Source organism: Prionailurus viverrinus, chromosome B1 (genome assembly GCF_022837055.1).
Source record: "Prionailurus viverrinus isolate Anna chromosome B1, UM_Priviv_1.0, whole genome shotgun sequence".
Taxonomy (NCBI): Eukaryota; Metazoa; Chordata; class Mammalia; order Carnivora; family Felidae; genus Prionailurus; species Prionailurus viverrinus.
Genome location: NC_062564.1, coordinates 149,755,693 through 149,775,431, shown reverse-complemented (window position 1 = coordinate 149,775,431; position 19,739 = coordinate 149,755,693). Strand labels below are relative to the sequence as shown.

General features: G+C 36.9%; 1 protein-coding gene across 5 annotated transcripts in view; it reads right to left on the bottom strand.

The window, feature by feature from the left end:
- The window catches only part of LOC125164551 (sulfotransferase 1E1-like), a 94,686-nt gene that overhangs the window by 19,563 nt on the left and 55,384 nt on the right, over positions 1-19,739 (bottom strand). Inside the window, exons 3-4 of one of the 5 annotated variants that reach the window (XM_047857345.1) lie at positions 3,730-3,802; positions 2,951-3,128 (exon numbers count right to left, since the gene is read on the bottom strand). The gene's annotated coding sequence lies outside the window, so the exon portion shown is untranslated. Of the gene's footprint in view, positions 1-1,536; positions 1,662-2,950; positions 3,129-3,729; positions 3,885-19,739 lie in introns of those variants that run through there. The other 4 variants (XM_047857342.1, XM_047857346.1, XM_047857344.1 and 1 more) reach the window with 4 other exon arrangements.

Sequence of the window (19,739 nt, the reverse complement as noted above, 5' to 3'; positions counted from 1 at the left end):
TATATTGTTAAATATTTTTTAATCACTAAAATTATACCAATTTGCACACTATATGAAATTGCTTATATTCTCACGTGCTCACCAGTATTTGCAAATTATTTGTTGTAATCTTTCACAATTGAAAATATATGTTTTTAAAACTGTGTTTCAGGGGTGCCTGGGTGGCGCAGTCGGTTAAGGGTCCAACTTCAGCCAGGTCACGATCTCGCGGTCCGGGAGTTCGAGCCCCGCGTGGGGCTCTGGGCTGATGGCTCGGAGCCTGGAGACTGTTTCCGATTCTGTGTCTCCCTCTCTCTCTGCCCCTCCCCTATTCAAGTTCTGTCTCTCTCTGTCCCAAAAATAAATAAACGTTGAAAAAAAAATTAAAAAAAAAAATAAATAAATAAAACTGTGTTTCAGAGATATTTTATAACTTTTTGTTTTCATCTTTTATAAATTTATTGGTTATTTTAATTATTTTGATCCATCTTGTCTATCCAGGCTGTTACTTTTTCCTAACTGATTTTTTACCTAGTAATTTACTGTTGATTTTATATTGAAAGTATGGCTTATTTTTCTGTTTTATATGCCAGTAATATTTAAACTCTTTTAATAGTGTTGTATAGAAGTTTATTGCTCATAAAATCAAATGTGTCAAATTTTTGCCTTATGTTTGATATGGTGGCGTAAATATTTCAATGTGTTCATATAATGAGAAATACATGTGTTAAAAGTTTATATATTCATTTTAATTTAGATGATTAATATGTACATAACAAAGAATAGAATATAATTTTAAGAGTGTGGGCCCTAAAGTAGACCACACTGCTTATTTTTTTAATTGTTTTTTAAACTTTATTTATTTATTTTTTTAAAGCAACAGAGTATGAGTGTGAGCAGGGGAGGAACAGAAAGAGAGGGAGAGAGAGAATCCCAAACAGGTTCCATGCTGTCAGAGCAGAGCCCAGTGTGGGGTTCAAACTCACTAACTATGAGATCATGACCTTAGCCAAAATCAAGAGTCAGATGCTTAATGGACTGAGCCACCCAGTTGCCCTTAGACCACCTCATTTAAATCCTTGCTGTGCTATTTGAAATTATATAATCTTGGCAAATTATTTCACCTCAACTGAAGTATAAAGTCCCATTATAAATGCTTAATAAGCATGAGTCCGTATTGTTATTGTGTCAAATCCATACTATAATAGAGCGTAGAGAGCAAGATGGAGTCTGTCATGTCACGTAAGAGCCTGTGTCAAGCAATGACAGAAGCGGTTAAGGGTACTGCAGCCCAGCCAAGATACGGCCTGGACCAGCATCAGCTGACACCCAGAACTGATAACAAACAGAAGCAGAGGAGGTCTGCAGGGGGCCCAAGACCCTTTCAAAAGGGGAGGATTTTTGCAACAAACTGTCAGACTCTTCAGACATGACCCTTCTATGTCTGACCACTTAAAAAAGTCAGCTGCCTCTGAGGGCTCTGCCTGACTGATTTCTGAACAGAACTGAGGTCCTTTACCGCTTGAACATAATAGGCAATACGTGTTGGATGCTGACCTGGACTTGACCGAAGCTCAGCTTTGAAGCTTTGACTGATTTTGCGTTTGGTTCATTAACTGACTTCCCACACCCTTCTGTTGCCTTGTTGGTTGTGTAGTGTGTCTTCTATTCTTCTCTGTGTGCTGTGTAAGAAACCAAGCTTAATAATATGGTGAAATGACATTCAGTTTGGAATCCTGAACCTGCTTTATGATTATGATTAACTTTGCCTTATGATTCAATAAAGCTGACAATGTGGAAAGACACAACTTGCATGTGTGCCTTCACAGCCGGCTCATGACAAGGAGCCAGACACTTATGACCTTCTAAGTTAGAAACAGTACACATTACGTGGTAATCTCTCCTTTCAAATCAGGGAAAATATGTGTTGTCAAAATTCCCAAGAATATACTTCGGAAATATAAAATTATCTGGCAAAACTGATGATCAGTTATCTGTTTTCTCACTGGGGAGAGTAAAATCTGTAAATATCCAATGTGACTTTTATACAATGTGACTTCTAGGTGTTTACTCCACTAAAGTTCTTTGGGACAACCCAGTATAGCATTTACTTCATTTCGGCCTCAGATTACACACCAGAAGAGAGACAAAATGAAAATTTTTTTCAATTGTTGTTTCTGACTCAAGAATGGCTTAATGTATGTTTTGGAAACCACAGAATAACACTAGTCCTGCATGTTCTTACTTAAAAGGGAAAAAAGTTCCAGTTCCTATTGGCAAACTCAACTCTTTCGTAGACCTCTCTCTCAAGTATGTTAGATGTAATCTCACCAGAATTATGACATTTTGATTAAAAACCAATTTTGTTAATAAATCACCTTGTTCCTTAAACCTTCTTTGTTGTCAGAAAATAGAACTCTTTCACTAGAAGAGATGTGTATAAAGGTGTTGCTTGCCCAACCTACTGATTTGTTTATTAATGTGAACAACTTTCTCGGTATTCTGCCAAGTTTGCAAAAATTGGCTTACAGTCAATTGGGAGTAGCTGATATATCATTCGGCACTTGGCTGACTTCTAGCTGCCCCTTCATGGTCAATTTTGGTCTCAGGGTTAAGTGAAGAGGCATATAATAATATCTATTTTCTTGTTAACTTCTTTTGGTAAATTATCTCTTATCACAATGTATGGACTTACCCTCTAGATGATCTCTTCTTTCTTAAAAATGTATTTCAGTTAGAAATTGTCAATTTTATTTTCTAACTCAGTATAAAGATTATTGTGGTCTAGAAACACCAACAAAAAATTGTTAAAACTGTGATTTATAAATTCAGTTGAATTCAGAAAGAATTTTTCTTTTTTTTCCTCTTTTTTCTTCTTTTCTTCTTGTTTTCTTTCTCCCTTTTTCTATCCTCCCCTCTTCCATCCCTTAATCTGACTCTCATTCAGCAAATAATCTCTGTGAGTGCCTACCTCATTTCCAGACACAGTGTTAAGTGCTGAGCAAACTGTGGGCAGTGCAGATGTATAGGGCTTGCTCAATCCTCATCATCTTCTGCTTACTTGGATTTAGGTAAAATGGCCAAAAGCAGAGAATATCCTTTTCTCCATCAATCTACCCCAGCCTCAGCACCATGTCACAAAGCAGATGCTGAAAAATACTTGTTAAATTTAATTGCTAGATCAAATCTCTCTGGGCTTTCCAATTTTAATTAAGGACTCTTAGATAAAATAGGTACTATGCTGCCAAAAATCTACCTGTCAACTATTTACTAAGGACTTGGATATATGCTGTATTTTTTCTGACGTATCTCACCTAAAAGTAATGATAATATTTACAAGGCCCATGGTACTATGAGACTGGTTCTGACATATTTCACAGAAGTGATCACCAGACTAGAAGTCACTCTTCATTTTAACTGTTTCTACTCTGCTTGCTCTGTTTCCTTATTAATGAAATGGATAACATGTCCAGCATTCAGGACTTACAAGGTAACTATGATATTGTAGTTTTGTGTTAAAATTATTTAAACAGAAAAGCATTATGTAATGCAAGATTTATTTTTAATGACAAACAAGGGACTTAAAAAGGCTTTAACATGCTTTACATTATAAAGTAACTAAAGTATTAATATAGACTTTATTCTCTCTATATTTCCTTTTTTAACAGTTTTGTGATATATAATTTGCCCCTAAACTTTTTATATCTAAAATGTTAATATTAATATAGGTAATAAAAATAAAAATACAACCTGTCCAGATGATCCTGGGAAGGAAACTGGATGGTCCAATTTAGTTTTGTTTAAACTCCACTCAGGTTTTAGGCTGCCAAAAAAGATGAGAACCACTTATGCATTTGGGATGTTTCCGGTAAGCTTTTATTCTCCATGCCAGAGAAGGAGGCGGAGATAAATTTGGTGGGTTGGTCTTCTGGAGTCTGTGATTCACTGGAGTATCACAAATACGTATACATACCAGCTGATGCACTTAGCCAGAGTCATTCTCATTCATACAGAGATGTTAAAAAGCCTCTGCTGTTATTTTTCATTTTTGGCTCACAATCAAATTCCTAAATTTGCCAATAGCAATCAGTGGGTGGGGGAGAGGGAGGGAGAGGAAGTGACTGGGAAAATGAAGGAGAAAGGGTTTGGAGAAAAAAATATATGAGAACTTGAAAGGGGGGGTCCTTTATTTACTCACTGGCAAATAATAAAATGAGGTTGACCTTCAAAAAAGTAAACTTCCTAGAGGAGTGAGAGAAGAAAAAGAGAAGGAAAAGACAGGAGGGCAGTGAGGACCCTGGATCGGGAGACCCAGCTTCGTTTCCTGAGAACTGTTTAAGAAGGCTTTGTAGTACCTGGTTGCGTTCTAACAAGCCAACTGGAAAACACATCCTGCTTAAGATCTTTGCCTTTTGGGGCGCCTGGGTGGCGCAGTCGGTTAAGCGTCCAACTTCAGCCAGGTCACGATCTCGCGGTCCGGGAGTTCGAGCCCCGCGTCGGGCTCTGGGCTGATGGCTCAGAGCCTGGAGCCTGTTTCCGATTCTGTGTCTCCCTCTCTCTCTGCCCATCCCCCGTTCATGCTCTGTCTCTCTCTGTCCCAAAAATAAATAAACGTTGAAAAAAAAAATAAAAAGAGATCTTTGCCTTTAACTCTGAAGCAGCCCTGAAAACAGATGACAGCTAAGGAAAGAATGTAGACATCACTCACTTTTGAGCTATTATTTTAAAATTCTCTTTACTCCCAAACACACACTTAACGTATACTGTGGAATTTCCACGTAAAGTTAATCATTAATCTCAATGCAATTTAGATAAGAGAATGCAAAAAATAAAAGGTCAAAGGTTTGTGCAGCCCAAGAACCCTTCACCTTTCTTCTTTGCACCTCTCCGCACCTGCTTTGTCTTCAGTTGAGGAGATTCTTCCTTGCTCCTGCCCCTCTACCCTCACCAATACCTTCAAACCAATTAGTTTCAAACCTGATTACTTCTCATTTGTCTCTTGATTTTAATGAGATGGCATATCCTCTGAAAGGCCTTCCGTGACTCTTGCAGAACTGAATATGCTTTAGAGTCACCTTCAAACCCTATACTGTCCTCCGTAACACTTTCTCCACTGTGCTGAAATTAAACTTTATTTGTCCTGCTTCCTTATTAGCACATAACTGATTTAGACACAAGGTTTTCACTATGTCTGGCATTCAGCAGGCTATGCATTGAATACATATTAACTGAATGAAAGTGGCTAATGTGTGCAAGGGACATAACAAGCTAAGAAAACCATAGTCCTTAGTTATAGACGGCATTCATACCTAGCCCTACCAAAGCTAAAAAAGAACAGATGAGTGGTTTCTGAGAAATGAGGCTTTTCATGATAAAAAATCAAGGTACAGCAGGAATAATCAGAGACTCAAATTTAGATTTTATATTACTTGGTTTTGTGTAGTTGGTCATTTTATTTTTTTGTATTTTTTGAGTTAGATAAAATGTATGTGTTAAAACATTTAATTATTAAATATACAAATTTAATATAGACTATAATTTTTAACCTTGTGGCATAGTTTAATTTTTTAATTATTTTTGTTTAAGTTTATTTATTTATTTTGAGAGAGAGAGGGAGAGAGAGAGACAGAGAGAGAGAGAGAGAGCATGAACAGGGCAAGGGCAGAGAACGAAGGAGAGAAAAAATCCCAAGCAGGCTCTGTGCTGTCAGCACAGAGACTAACACAGGGCTCCATCTCATGAACCGTAAGATCATGACCTGAACCGGAATCAAGAGTTGGGCACTAAACTAACTGAGCCACCCAGGTGCCCCTATTATTTTTTAATGATAAAGATCTGTGAGACTTCCTTTATTCTTTGCCAAAAATAATCTTTTATTCAAAAAGTCAAGATACAAATACAAGGTAACCAGAATAGGTTTAACTTTCATGCTCTCTCTCTTATCTTTCACTTGTAAACGAGTGGTTGCAGGGATGTTCAAATGCTTCTAGTCATGTGATATTGGCAAACTCTAAAGGCCAAAACAGACTGAAGCCTTAGAAAATCTTGTAAATAAAAAGAAAACAGAAAGGACATAAATAAATAAAATCACAAATTAAAGAGGAGAGATCATAAACAATACCACAAAATATAAACAATTATAAGAGAATGTTGTTATGAAAAATTATATGCCAACAAATTGGGCAATCTGGAAGAAATGGAAAAATTCCTAGAAACATACAAACTACTAAAATTAAAACAGGAAGAAACAGAAAATTTGAGCAGACCCATAATGAGCAAAAAAAATTGAATCAGTAATCAAAAATCTCCCAACAAACAAAAGTCCAGGGCCAGATGACTTCCCAGGGGAATTTGACCAAACATTAGAAAGAGTTAATACTTATTCTTCTGAAATTTTTCCAAAAAAAAAAAAAAAGAAATAGAAAGAAAACTTCCAAACTCATTCTAATACTCATTCTACAAATCATTACCTGGATTCCAAAACCAGACAAAGACCCCACTAGAAAAGGAGAATTATAGGCTTATATCCCTGATGAATATGGATGCAAAAATTCTCAATAAGGTACCAGCAAATTGAATCCAACAGTACAATAAAAAGAATTATTCACCACTATCAAGTGAGATTTATTCCTGGGCTTCAAGAGTGGTTCAATACTCACAAATCAATCAATGTGATTCACCACATTAATAAAGGGAAAGATAAGAACCATGTGATCCTCTCAATAGATGCAGAAAAAGCTTTTGACACAATACTTTTTGATTCTTGATAAAAACCTTCAACAAGATTGGGATAGAGGGAACATACCTCAACAGCACAATGGTCATATATGAAAGACCCACAGCTAATATCCTCAATGGAGAAAAACTGAGAGCTTTTCTTCTACAGTCAGAAACAAGACAAGGATGTTCACTCTCACCACTATTATTTAACACAGTATGGAATTCCTTGCCTCAGCAATCAGACAAGAAAAAGAAAAGACATCCAAGTTGGCAAGGAATAAGTCAAACTTTCACTATTTGCTGACAACATGATATTCTTTGTGGAAAACTCAAAAGATTCCACCAAAAATTGCTAGAACTAACATATGAATTCAGTAAAGTTAAGGTTATAAAATCAACATACAGAAATCTGTTTCATTTTTATACAACAATAATGAAGCAGCAGGAAGAGAAATCAAGGAATCGATCCCATTTATAATTACACTAAAAAGCATAAGATGCCTGGGAATAAACCTAACCAAAAAGGAAAATGCAGCATTATCAACAATAGTCAAACTATGCAAAGAGCCAAAATGTTCATTGACTGATGGATGGATAAAGAAGATGTGGTACACACACACACACACACACACACACACACACACACACATTCCACACAACGGAATATTATTCTGCCATCAAAAAGAGTGAAATCTTGCCTTTTGCATTGATGTGGATAGTGTTAGAGGGTATTATGCTAAGTGAAATAAGTCAGTCAGAGAGAGATAAATACCATATGATTTCACTCATATGTGGAATTAAGAAATGAAACATGTGAACGTATAGTAAAGGCGAGAGAGAGAGAGAAACCATAAGAGACTTTTAAAGATAAAGAACAAACTGAGGGTTGATGGAAGGATGTGCGTGAGGGATGGGCTAGAAGGGCGATGGGTATTAAGGAGGGTACTTATAGTGAGCACTGGGGGTTGTACATAAGTGATAAATCACTGAATTCTACTCCTAAAGCCAATATTGCTCTGTATGTTAACTAGATAGAATTAATTTTTTTAAAACATTTACTTGTTTTTGAGAGATAGTGACAGACAGAGCATGGACGGGGGAGGGGCAGACAGAGAGGGTGACAGAATCTGAAGCAGGCTCCAGGCTCTGAGCTGTCAATACAGAGTCCCACGTAGGACTCAAACCCATGAACCATAAGATCATGACCTGCACCGAAGTCGGATGCTTAACCAACTGAGCCACCCGGGCTCCCCTTAACTAAATATAATTTAAATAAAAATTTGAAAAGAAAATCTTGTAAATGATGAGGATTTACTTGCTGATCAAAATAAAACAATAGGCAAAATGGCCACCTTAACTAATCTTCATCCTTCTCCATGATCAATGAGTACAGAAGTTACAAAATGATTGAGTCCTTGGCCTAAGCTTTCCTTCTGTGTATACTCATTCTAGAAAAAAAAAAATCCTACATAAGCACCTATTTTTTTCAGTGTTTATCTTGACCATTAGAACTTAGGCACAGTTGATATTATACCACTGTCATTCTCCAAAACACTGAAAACAAATATGAGATTGGCATATCTGTGTGACAAAAAGCTAAGACACCTGTTGTTCCTTATTTGTGACCACTGAGCTTTTTGTTTTCCTTCTGAATCACACACTTATTTCTTCTGGGTGGAGTTTGAGGGTCTGTTTCATAAATGACAAGTTTTCAACACTAATTGTGAGAAAATAGGTGGCAGTGTGACTTTTTTTTTAATTATTATAATTAACAGACTTTATTGAGGGATGCCTGGGTGGTTCAGTCGGTTGAGTGTCCGACTTCGGCTCAGGTCATGATCTCGTGGTCAGTGAGCTTGAGTACCACATCAGGCTCTGTGCTGACAACTCAGAACCCGGAGTCTGCTTTGGATTCTGTCTCCCTCTCTCTCTGTTCCTTTCCCACTCACGCTCTGTTCTCTCTGTCTCTCAAAAATGAATAAACATTAAAAAAATTGAGCAGATTGTACAGAGAGGTCTGATACAACTCTTCTCCCCTGTATAGTTTCCCCTATTTATGAACATCTTGCATTAATGTGGTATGTTTATCAGAATTCATGAACCAATATTGATACATTAGTATTAAATAAGTCCATAGTTTACATTAAGGTTTACTTTTTGTATTATAAATTTCGATGAGTTTTGACAAATGCATAATGTCACATGCCCAGCATTACGGTATCATTTGGAATAGTTTCAAACCCCTAAAACCTCTTGTGCTCTACTTAACAATTCTGTGTCCCCTCCCCTGAACTTCAGACAACATTGACCTTTTTACTCTGTCTGTAATATGTAGTTGGAGATAATCCACAGAATATCATGTAGTTGGAGTTAAACAGTTATGTAGCCTTTTCAAACTGGCTTCTTTGACTTAGCAATATACATTCAAGGTTCTTCCATGTATTTGGTGACTTGACAGCTAATTTCCTTTTATTGTTCAGTATTATCCAATTGTCTGAATGTTACCATAGTTTGTTTATATCCTCACCTATTGAAGAACATCTTGGCTGCTTCCAATTTTGCTATTATGAACAAAACTGCTATTAATTAACATTTATGTGCAAGTTTTTGTATGGACATAAGTATTTACCTCATTTGGTTAAATACTTAGGAGTTCAGTTGGTGGATCATATGGTAAAACTACATTTGTAAGAAACTAGCTTTGTAAGAAACTTTCAGTATAGCTGTACTATTTTGTATTCCCACCAGCAATGAATGAAAATTACCATTGATCCACATTTGTCACCAACATCCAGTGTTCTCAGTTTAGGACATTGTGTGCTATAGTGTCACAGACTTCAATTATCTCTAACATCCTTGTTTTATCTCCACTGTTGTCTCTCCCTCACCTCATTTATGAGACAGGAAGGCCAGAGGGACTGTAGTTGAGTATTTCCCTTCTTCCAGGTTAGATAAGTCTCTGATAATATCTTTTTCCATAGTGCGTAAGACTTTGTGGTGGAGAACACTCTACGTTTATCTTTAAATGGTTATTTCCCCCCTCCCTCTGCCTGAAGCTCAAGGGTATTTTTCTCCATTTATTATTCATGATAAGCTAGTGAGACTCCAAGAAATAAAACTCCCAAAGCATGGAGCCTTTCTAAGATGGAGCTCCCAGGAGTTTTTAAATCTTAAACTAATCCACACTCAGTCTCCAGCATTACATCAGTTGCCATGTAATTTTTCCTATCAGTTACAGGTTCCAGTGGCTTCTACTCTCATTTGCTCTCATTCTATGCATGCTGTCTCTCCAGTTTTGGGAGGTGCAGTCTTCCCTGTGACCTCCTTTCTCTAATAAATCTAAGAAGAATTGTTGATTTCCAGTTCAGTTTTTGTCATTGTTGCAAGGATGAAGGATGGTGTGACTGATGCTCTTTCTACGTCAAAGCTGAAACCAGGGATATGACTGCTTTAATACATTGATGTAGCCTCACTTTTTCATATTCCTCAAGTTTAAAAAAAGTGATTACAATAATCTCTCACTCATGAAAAGTCCCCGGGAATCTTAACACAAAAGAAAGACATAAGCACTAACTTCTTAGTAGCATTTATTTGAGCATACGGGTACTTTGAAATGCTGGATGCTTGAATGTCAGGAATTTTAAAATAATTTGCATCTTTGTTTAATCTTAGTAAAAGAAATCTTGAATTCATATTTTGTCAATATCAAATTTATTAGTTTATCTTTTTATTGTCACTCCCATCAGATATATTCTTGCTATCCAATTATTAGTTAGCTTTAATGCTAAAAACAGGAGTTCTCAGCCTATAAATTACATTGTTAATTCCAAATTAGATTTATCAAATTAACAACCTTGTACATTTTTTTAAATGCTTATTTATTTATTTTGAGAGAGAGAAAGAAAGAGAAGAGAGAGAGCGCATGAGCAGAGGAGAGGCAGAGAGAGAAGGGGGCAAAGAGAGAATCCCAAGCGGGCTCCACATTCACCACAGAGTCCGTCATGGGGCTCACAACTGCGAGACCATGACCTGAGCTGAAATCAGGAGTTGGCTGCCCAACTGACTGAGCAACCCAAGTGCCCCCAAAACCTTGTTCATTTAAAAAATAATAAACTACATGTAAAATAGACTATAATTCATATTCTTTTACTACCTGTGCCATCATCACATAATTAGTATAGTATTACTGTATCTTTTTTTTTGAAATTTTATTTACTTTTGATAGACAGAGACAGAGCACAGGTGGGGGAGGAGCAGAGAGAGAAGGAGACACAGAATCCAAGGCAGGCTCCAGACTCCAGGCTCCGAGCTGTCAGCACAGAGCCCGATGCGGGGCTCGAACTCACAAACTGCGAGGTCGAAGTTGGATGCTCAACCGACTGAGCCACCCAGGCGCCCCTGTATTACTATATCTTTAAAAATGGTACTGACAATTTTGTAAAGACTTTTGAAAATCCTCATATTATGACCTAATTTTTTGTGAATCCCTTTATTTTGTGGGAATTTCTTTCTCTTGAATTCAAGCAAGTATCAGCTGGTGGGAAAATTGTGAAATCCTATTTTTCTCTTATTGTTTTCATTCCTTTCCTCCTCAATGGGTCTAATTCTCGAAAATGATACCGATATGTAGGTTTAAGTTGTTTCATTTTACCCCTTCCTGAACTCTCTACTCCAAATCCTTTGCAAATTAGAAAACATTTTGGAAAACTATTAATAGTATATGTATTTTGTAGTAAGTCAACCTTGTTACTGGTACCATGTTAACCTATGTATAGCAATTGGGCTCTTTCCTTACTCATGCATCTGTGGCAACAACAATGACAGGAGGAAGAAGAAATCGTGAAATATACAGAATACCTACTATATGCCACTCAGTTTATGTGTAGTTATCTGTGATCATCACATTTAGCATATAGATTATGTCTTGGAATTATATTCTGAGACTTGGTCAGCAGGTGGATACTGGAATGATGATACTGTGATACTGGATACTATAAGAAGAAACTTCAGGGTAAAGAGAAGGAGAATATGGGCTAATCATAAACCCTTTCAAGAAAGTATATTCTTCATTTTAAACTGATTTAGATTTGAATTAGATATCTTGATAAAGTAAATGATAATAATGACACATCAGATAGACAGAAGGTGCTAGGACAGTGGAATTGGGAGAGCATGGTGTAATAGGTAATATACATGTGGGTATCAGGAGTCAGGAATTGGAGAATGAGAGAGTTGGTGGTATTCTAAGAGTCAGGCAGTAATCAATAGCCGCCAGACAGGTTAAGAAAGAGCTAAGGAGGTTGGTGAGATGTTACTACCTGCAGCTCAGAAGCAGGACTAATTTCCAGAGTGACAAAAAAAAAGCAAGTCTAGTTTCTATATGAGAGGAAATTAGATGAAGATTCTGATATGTGAAAAAAATGAGAAATCTGGGACATAAGGCAGGTGTTTGGTCATAAGAAAAAGTCACTTACTTGATTTGTTAAGCTGCTAAATCATAGCTAAATAATGATGATAATATCTAATGTTTCACAAGGCTTAATGCATCTCAAAACTATGCTAAGTACTTTACATAGATTATCTCATTTCATCCTTGCAATAACCTTATGAATTAGTACTATTTCCTCATTTTAAGGCAAAAAAAGAAAGAGAAAGAAAGAAAGAAAGAAAGAAAGAAAGAAAGAAAGAAAGAAAAAGAGAGAAAGCCAGTGAGGTTAGTCAAGTTGTACAAATATATAGCCACTAAGTGGCTGACTTGGGTTTTGAACCTAAACCGACTAATCCAAGAATTCATTTATAAACCCCTGTGCCAAAGGACTATAGCAACTGAGTACCCCCAATCTCCCTCACTATCCTTAGCTTTGTCCCTCCACTTCCCACTTCCCCCTTATTCCTGGCAGGATTGGCCTCAGGGAGTTAGAAGATGTCACAGCTATGGAAACCAGAAAGATTTAGGCCAGGTTGCGCCTGGGTGGCTCAGTTGGTTCAGTTACTGACTTCAGCTTAGGTCGTGATGTTTATGAGTTCGAGCCCAACGAGCCCCACATCAGACTCTGTCCTGACAGCTCAGAGCCTGGAGCCCGCTTTGGATTCTGTGCCTCCCTCTCTCTCTCTACCCCTCCCCCACTCACACTCTGTCTCTCTCTCTCTTTCAAAAATAAACAAAACATTTTGTATTCTTATGGGACTTCTATCAGATTCTTGTTGCTGGATTTCTGTGCTGATACATAAGAAATCCTTTTGTGGGGTGGGAGGATATTGTTTTTTAGATTTCTCCCAATTGCTTAGTTTAGTCCAATAATTCTCAAGCCTGGTAGCACCTGGTAACATTTAAAGACATTGACTTGCTGCATCATGTCCTCTTTTTCTTCACTAGTTCTCTCTCTGATGAGATCACCTAGTTAGAATTCAGTCAGTTCTGAAATGGGCAAGATATAGCATCAGAATCATTCTCACCTACCAAGAGGGTTTTGCTTCCATGTGCAGAGACTTGGGTATAATACTTATTTTTGAATTGTCCCTCAGGAATCTTTCTTAGAGTCAACAATACCAGGGGACTGGTACTCAAGGGGCAAGTACTAAAGATCTAAAGTCACAGAAATAGCTTATACTTATGCTTGTCCAGACAGCTGTGGATTTCTGTTCTGTTCTGCACTCTGCGGTCAGCCCACTTTCTACTACTTCAGCCACTTCTTAGGAAAGGATTCCATCTTGAATCTCAACCCATTGTCTACTTCCTCAATTGCTGATAAGTTTTGTAGTTAGACTCTTGAACGGTCAGGGACAGAGCAGAAGGAGGAAAAATGGTGGTAGATTTATAATTTATTTATAAGAAAGTATTCCCCTCTCTACCTGTTATAGGTTTGATTGTGTCACCAAAATAGATATTAAAGTTCTAACTCCTAGTACTTCAGAATGTGACCTTAGGGTCATTACAAATGCAACTAGTCAAGATATCTTACTGTAGTGAAGAGGGGGCCCTCAATCCAATATGAAAATGTCCTTATAAGAATACAATGGTAAAGATAAGAGGGAAGGACTCCATGTGAAGACAAAAGTGGAGACTGGAATTATGGACTACAAGCCAAAGAACACGAAGTCTTGATGGATGTCACCAGAAGGTAGGAAGAATCAAGAAAGATTTTTCCCACAGTTTCAAAGGAAGCATGACCTGTTGACATCTTGATTTTGGACTTCTGGCCTCCAGAACTGGGAGAGAATAAATTTCTGTTCCAGTTTATAGTCCTTTGCTATGGCAGCCCGAGGTAACTAATGTACTGCCATTGCTAGTTGCTGGTAGAATCTTGTCCTCTACTCCAATGATCTTAGAATTGACCATGTAACTTGCATGTCCACTTGAATGTGAGCAGACATAACATAGGCTATGTCTGAACAAAAGCCTGGAATATCTGTATGCGTTTTGGACGTCACTCTTGCTCTAATCTTTTACTATAAGAACATAATATATGTTCATATATATATATATATATATATATATATATATATATACTGGATAGTACTTCTTCTTTCACCTTCATTCCCCCAATGAGAAGACATGTGAAATTTAGCAGAGCACAGCTATGCCATAATTGAGTTGCCAGCCTCAAGCAGCATGAGCAAGAAATTACTTTTTCTCAGTGTAAGTATTGATGTTTTGCAGTTGTCTGTTCTTTCAAAAAAAAAAATGCCAACTAAAAAAGGAATCCTGAAAATAAAGTTAAATTTTTCCAAATGATCCCATCTGATTAAATAAATAATAGTCACATCAACATAGGTCATGTACGTGATGTAGATAAAGGGAAGAACACTGCATGTTAGTTAAATACAGAAGGCCCTAATCTAGTAGTTACGTGTGTTTACACAGATTTGAGAAAGAAAATGTACTTCTATAATACATTGACATTTCTTCTTTTAGCTAAGAAATGTAAGGCATATGTACTTAGAAGTGGGAAGCTATAAAAGGCTATGAAAGTTCAGGACTGATATTTTGAAGATTGGGCAACAGCAATTAATCCAATACTTACAGCTAAGAACATGGGAATATCAAGGTCAGATTAATATTTCAAAAAAAAGCATTTACTCAGGCAGTAACGGGGAGAATGTTCTTTCTCAATTGTAATCATGTAATGTCAAAAAGAATCCCCAAAACCAGAAACAAATCTGGACTTAGTAAGAAGGGACTTTATTTGAAAGAATTATTGTAAGGGGTTAGGAGGTCTGGCGGGGGCAGGGGAGGTACTATTGCAATAGGGAGAACGTTCTGACCATGAGATTAGTAAGCATTTTAAGAGTTAAGTAGGGTAAATACAGTATGATGTTATATGTGGAATTGAAAAGTTGAACTCATTGAAGCAGAAAATAGAATAGTGGTTACGTGGCTGGGGCGGGGAGGGCTGGAAGGTAGGGGCCAATGGGGAGATGTTTGTCAAAGGGTACAAGCTTCCAGTTTTCAAAATGAATGAATTCTGGGATCTAATGTATAGGATGGTGACTATAGTAAATAGTACTGTATTGTATATTTGAAATTCGCTGAAAGAGGAGATCTTCAGTATTCTCACCATACATACACCAAAGGAGGGATAACTATGTGAGGTGATAGAAGTGTCAATTAGCTTGATTGCGGTAATCATTTCACAGTGTTTATTTATATCACATCATCACATTGCACTCCTTAAATATATACAATTTGTATTTGTCAGTTATGCCTCAGTAAAGCTGAGAATGGGGGGAGGAGTCATACAACAGGGTTTTTCTTTCACACAAAAAATCAAGGAGGCTGGAAAGAGTCATGCTTGGTGATATGGGGTGAGAGGGTGGGAATAGAAGATCAGAGAATGTTTAGCCTGAGGCCAGCCTATCTATTCTCAGAGTGAGCTCTTGTTAATTGATTCAGATTGAGGGTAGAAGAAAGTTCAGAGTCCTGGGGGATGGAGGGAATCTTAACCAAAGTCTAGTTAACAACTATTTTGTTCCTACTGATTAGCTGGACAACCAGTTCAGCTGATCATTTACATGGCAAAGAATAGGAAACTGGAGAGTCTGTGTCTGGCCCTGCCCTTAAACAAGAGGGCATCTTTGCATTTTATCTTAGTCCTATGGGGAAGAGTGTCTCTTTGCAATAAGCCCTTCTCCAAGACACAAAACTGTGAGGAGATTCCTTCAGCCTCCCCTCTTTTCCAGAAACTTGGGGTTTAGGTACAGTTCAATATTGTCAGCAATGTCACAAAATTGTAAATACACTGACATAAGGAAAGAAATGTAGTTATCTGTTCAAAAGTTCACGGAGCCCTCCATAGAATACCATACAACACAGGATATTGAATGAGAACAGGCCAGATCCTGGGGCTATGCTTACTATGAACTGAACGATGCAAGGTAATTATTTTCACTAATATTTCTTAGTATAAAATACAATAACACTTATCTCCCCTACTAATGGAAAGGAGCAATTATTATTAAAATTTTTGTAAGCTGAAAAGCATCACACATGTTATTTTAATATGAGTAACATACACATTAACTGAACAAACGAGTGTGGGGAGTATGAGGGGTTGGGAAGAGCTCCATGTTCTCTCTTCCCTAGTTAGAACATACTGCCTTCTCTGCCCTATGCTTGCTTCCACATCTTGCTCAAGTAGAAAACAAATTAAATTTAACCTGTCAAAGATAGTAACTTTGAATTCTCTGCTGTCCAGTATTTATCAAAAGCCTGGGTGTGATAAGCAATATTTATGGAAAGTTGTTTGAAGGGAGTGGATTATATCTGTTCCTTTGGAGATTTAAAATGTTACCCCTGGATTAAGCCAGGCCATCAAAGAGCTATGCACTTAGACTGAATTATTTTAGACTGAATGCTTTATTAGCTAACTTAGGAAAAATTGTCATGTGTCTGAGTTTGTGTCTTCCTGTGTAAAATCATAGAATCCTTCAATTACTCAAGCCTTAATTTGCATCTTTTTGTAGGTTTCATGATTTTTTTTTTCACAAAGTCTTACATTATTCCAGCAGTATGGGTAGGTGTATTTCACCTTTGTTGTTCTTGCCATTATTGTCCTTTTGTGAATAGCTGCTTTATTTCATTATCTCTTCTAATTGGTGGTTCCATGATTATTTACAAGTTCTTGCACTGACAGTTGCATGTCAAAGTCAGACTTTCATCTTGGAAGGTAGAAAGTTGATGGTGGTTACTAAGCAGTCACCAGTGCGTATTCTCCTTGCCCTTCTTCTATTTACTTCCTCACTATCATATTTGGCCAATCTTAAACAAGTTGGCACCAAATGTTATACGGATTTCCCACACATTTACATTTTAATTTAAAAAGGCCTACAGAGTCATTGTATAAAAAATTAGAAACCAAAAATATTTTAATAGATGAAATAAAATAATCAAAAAATAATCTTAGAAATAATCTATTAATTAAGTCTTATTCTTTTGTGATATATTGTAGAAAAAGAAGGCATATGAATACATATAAAAATTTTAAACTTTGAGGTTTTTGTTTGTTTTTGTTTTTTGAGAGAAAAAGAGAGAGAAGGGGAGGGACAGAGTTAGAGGGAGAGAGAGAATATTAAGCAGGCTCCATGCCCAGCACAGAGCCTGATGCAGGGCTCAATCTTATGACCATGAGATCGTGACTTGAGCTGAAATCAAGAGTCAGATGCTTAACCGACTGAGCCACCCAGGCACCCTAAACTTTGAGTATTTAGGATCTTACTTAAGTCTCACTATTTGAGAACTTTTTGAAAAAAATTGATGCAGTGTCACTATAAAAAGAAAAGGTCCCTGGTTAATTAATTATATAAATACCAGCTCTTTGAGTGTAAAATACCAGCTCTTTGAGTGTAAAAACTGTATCTTTTCATTATTTGAATTATTTTTTTTATTCATGTAGTACATTTCTATATGAAGAAGTAGAGAGAGTGCCTGGCTGGCTCAGTCAGTAAAGCATGTGACTCTTGATCTCAGGGTCAAGAGTTCAAGCCCCATATTGGGCATGGGGCCTGAAAGAAAGAAAGAAAGAAAGAAAGAAAGAAAGAAAGAAAGAAAGAAAGAAGAAAGAAAGAAAGAAAGAGGAAGAAAGGAAGAAAGAAGAATTTACTGTTGAAAACTTTGTGCCACCTGATCAACTCCAGAATTTTCTGAGCCTTTAGGCCATGCTAATTTTAAAGAAAAAATTATTCATGAAACTTGCTAAAGACTGTAAGGCAGACACAGACTTTATTCAGGACTATTGCAATGGGTATGGAGATTACTGCACTAGGGTTTTGCAGTAAGGGAGACAGATTGGGCCCAGCTCCCAATACAGCAAGGAAAGACGGGGATTTAAAAGGAGCACTATGGGAGAGGGGGTCAATAGATGGAAAATTACTAAGAGGGTAGAATGCAATTCCTTGCTAAAATGACCAAAGAAAATTCTGGCTGAAGGTAACCAGCACGATCAGATATCACCTTAGTAGATAGACGGTGATAGTTTGGTCAGATATTGAGAATGATCAGATATTGAGGATGGGGGTTTCTTACTAAATTGACTTAGAAGGATTCCTGCCAAGACTAGATGCCACAAGCACTGAGATGAAGCCCAAGACCAGGCCTCGTTGAGCAGAGGGCTCACAGGAGCCTGACTGAAGTTTGGTCAAGGAGAGTCTTTGTTACCGGCAGTACAGGATCATTCTGCTCTCACATACCAGTAACTGCAACTAGATTCACTAGGCAACATTATTTCATTTTTGAATTTCTAGCTGGGGGCACAATAAAAAACAAAAATGATCAGAAAATTTAAAGGTAGTCAATTCTATTAGTTTTCTGTTGTTTTTTGAGAGGGAATGAATCTAAGGTTCATTTGTTGATGCAATTCAAAAGATTATTTAAAAGCTAATTCAAGAAACCATTTATGAGCATCAGCTAAGTACCAGACATCATATTAGTCACTGGACACACATAGTGTGATCAGAGGTAGATACTACCTTCAAGAAACTCACCCTATGATAACACTAGCAGAAAGTGTCATTTATCATAATGGCAAAGTACAAAGGAGTACAGAGAAGAAGAGTAAATGTCTTCACTCTCCTCATCCTTGATCAGTTACACATAAAGATTTTCATCAGCAATGCCTAGTTTTTGAGACGAACTTGCTAGAACTTGGTAGAGGATAAGAGGGTTTTGATTGTTTTCTCATTTCAGGGTATTCCTCATATCAAAAAGGAGATATGAGGCTCAGAATGTAATCATTTGTACTAAACACCACCTCAGCAAACTAAGACTTACTACCTAAGCTAATTGTACTTTCAACCCTGCCCCCTCCCTGGAATGTAACTCTAACCAGTCAACCTGGAATTACCTTGTTAGCACTGGAATTATCACTTGTTAGTAAGGTTACCCACTCCATAGGCCCTCCATTCCTCTTAGGAAGGCAACCTTGCCTGAAACAATACATTATTTGCAAATAGTTTCCTTTTTCTGCCCCTTTTCCACCTTTAAAAAAAAGAGGGAGAAGAACAGATACAAGATGTCTAATGACTTAGTACTAAAAAATAGTGATGTATATATATTGAAATAAATTTTCTTCAGGATATTCTTGAGTGACAAAAATGACAAAAACTGGGGGAAACAATTCATACAATGTGTTCTCCTTATTGAAAAATAAACAAAAACATTATATGTTTCTTAATATATGTATGTGTCTTAGTATATATATACATACAAGTAAATATTTGCAAATTGATCTCTAAAGGCCCTCTGAAAAAAAGATACAAAATTGAGTGGCATCAAAAACTGGCTTTGCTTTGCTTTATCTAATTGTTTGGATTTATATAATGTAATGGTATAGATTTGAATGTGGGGGTGTATATTAGTGTATTCCCTGGGAAATTAAGAAGAACTTGTAGACAAGATGGAATAAAATTACTCAGCAGAAGAAAAGAGAATAGATAAAAAGATGACTAGATGGAAGTACACTAGAGAAAATATTTTTATATTTTGGTTGTATATATTTGGTTACAGCTTTCTGAACAAAGAAATCTTGGACATAGGTCAACAAACA